We start from the raw sequence: 2,500 nt of genomic DNA, 5'->3' as shown, positions 1-2,500 counted from the left end.
TTCGTGTGCTTCCATAGGTTTGGTCCGTGTTTTTGAGTACTCTTGTCCATGATTTTCGTGTGCTTCTTGAGGTTTGGTCCGATTTTCAGTACTCTTGTCCATGCTTTCACATGCTCTGATAGGTTCACAGTCAGTTTTCAGTTATCCCTGTGTTCATGGTTTTCGTGTGCTTCCATAGGTTTGGTCCGTGTTTTTGAGTACTCTTGTCCATGATTTTCGTGTGCTTCTAGAGGTTTGGTCCGATTTTCAGTACTCTTGTCCATGACTTTCGTTTGCTTCGATTCGTTCACTCTATTACTCTTGTCTGTGGTTTTCGTTTGCTTCGATTCGTTCACTCTATTACTCTTGTCTTTGGTTTTCGTTTGCTTCGATTCGTTCACTCCATTACTCTTGTCTGTGGTTTTCGTTTGCTTCGATTCGTTCACTCCATTACTCTTGTCTGTGGTTTTCGTTTGCTTCGATTCGTTCAGTCCATTACCCTTGTTTGCGGTTTTCGTTTGCTTCGATTCGTTCAGTCCATTACTCTTGTATGTGATTTTCGTTTGCTTCGAGTCGTTCAGTCCATTACCCTTGTCTATGATTTTCGTTTGCTTCGAGTCGTTCAGTCCAATACTTACCTTTGTCTATGATTTTCGCTCTAGCCCAGTCGCCCTGCGCTCTGGAAATCACATTCCAACTCTATCACCGATAGTGCTCACACCTTGGAAACCACATTTCACCCGGGGAACCTTAGGGTGGATTTTGAGCCTTTCGGGATTGCGAAACCATCATTTAACACTCTAAACTTAATTTCCGCAATCCCAGACGCACTTTCCATATGGTCTCCAAAAATGCGTGTGAGCTGACCTGGTCCCTTATAATAGGCAATGAACACGATTTTGGCAAAATATTTTTTTCAAAATTTTTTGACTCACCGGGTAAAATCGAATTTACTTGGGAAAAATGTTCTAGCAGGGGCCCTCCCATACAAATTTTTTTCTTCTCAAAAATGATTTTCGTTTCACTTTTCATACTCAGGGGAGTCTAAAATTGATGTTTTGAGTCACCGTGAAAAAAAAATTTTTTTGACCCGAGCTTGTGTCGGCGACCCAAAATCGACGCACTTGGGAAAAATGTTCTAGCAGGGGCCCTCCCATACAAAAATTTTTTCTTCTCAAAAATGATTTTCGTTTCACTTTTCATACTCAGGGGAGTCTAAAATTGATGTTTTGAGTCACCGTGAAAAAAAAATTTTTTTGACCCGAGCTTGTGTCGGCGACCCAAAATCGACGCACTTGGGAAAAATGTTCTAGCAGGGGCCCTCCCATACAAAAATTTTTTCTTCTCAAAAATGATTTTCGTTTCACTTTTCATACTCAGGGGAGTCTAAAATTGATGTTTTGAGTCACCGAGAAAAAAAAATTTTTTTGACCCGAGCTTGTGTCGGCGACCCAAAATCGACGCACTTGGGAAAAATGTTCTAGCAGGGGCCCTCCCATACAAAAATTTTTTCTTCTCAAAAATGATTTTCGTTTCACTTTTCATACTCAGGGGAGTCTAAAATTGATGTTTTGAGTCACCGTGAAAAAAAAATTTTTTTGACCCGAGCTTGTGTCGGCGACCCAAAATCGACGCACTTGGGAAATATGTTCTAGCAGGGGCCCTCCCATACAAAAATTTTTTCTTCTCAAAAATGATTTTCGTTTCACTTTTCATACTCAGGGGAGTCTAAAATTGATGTTTTGAGTCACCGTGAAAAAAAAATTTTTTTGACCCGAGCTTGTGTCGGCGACCCAAAATCGACGCACTTGGGAAAAATGTTCTAGCAGGGGCCCTCCCATACAAAAATTTTTTCTTCTCAAAAATGATTTTCGTTTCACTTTTCATACTCAGGGGAGTCTAGAATTGATGTTTTGAGTCACCGTGAAAAAAAAATTTTTTTGACCCGAGCTTGTGTCGGCGACCCAAAATCGACGCACTTGGGAAATATGTTCTAGCAGGGGCCCTCCCATACAAAAATTTTTTCTTCTCAAAAATGATTTTCGTTTCACTTTTCATACTCAGGGGAGTCTAAAATTGATGTTTTGAGTCACCGTGAAAAAAAAATTTTTTTGACCCGAGCTTGTGTCGGCGACCCAAAATCGACGCACTTGGGAAATATGTTCTAGCAGGGGCCCTCCCATACAAAAATTTTTTCTTCTCAAAAATGATTTTCGTTTCACTTTTCATACTCAGGGGAGTCTAAAATTGATGTTTTGAGTCACCGAGAAAAAAAAATTTTTTTGACCCGAGCTTGTGTCGGCGACCCAAAATCGACGCACTTGGGAAAAATGTTCTAGCAGGGGCCCTCCCATACAAAAATTTTTTCTTCTCAAAAATGATTTTCGTTTCACTTTTCATACTCAGGGGAGTCTAAAATTGATGTTTTGAGTCACCGAGAAAAAAAAATTTTTTTGACCCGAGCTTGTGTCGGCGACCCAAAATCGACGCACTTGGGAAAAATGTTCTAGCAGGGGCCCTC

The sequence above is a fragment of the Anopheles moucheti genome (assembly GCF_943734755.1).
Source record: "Anopheles moucheti chromosome X unlocalized genomic scaffold, idAnoMoucSN_F20_07 X_unloc_15, whole genome shotgun sequence".
Lineage (NCBI taxonomy): Eukaryota > Metazoa > Arthropoda > Insecta > Diptera > Culicidae > Anopheles > Anopheles moucheti.
This window is presented reverse-complemented; position numbering follows the sequence as displayed.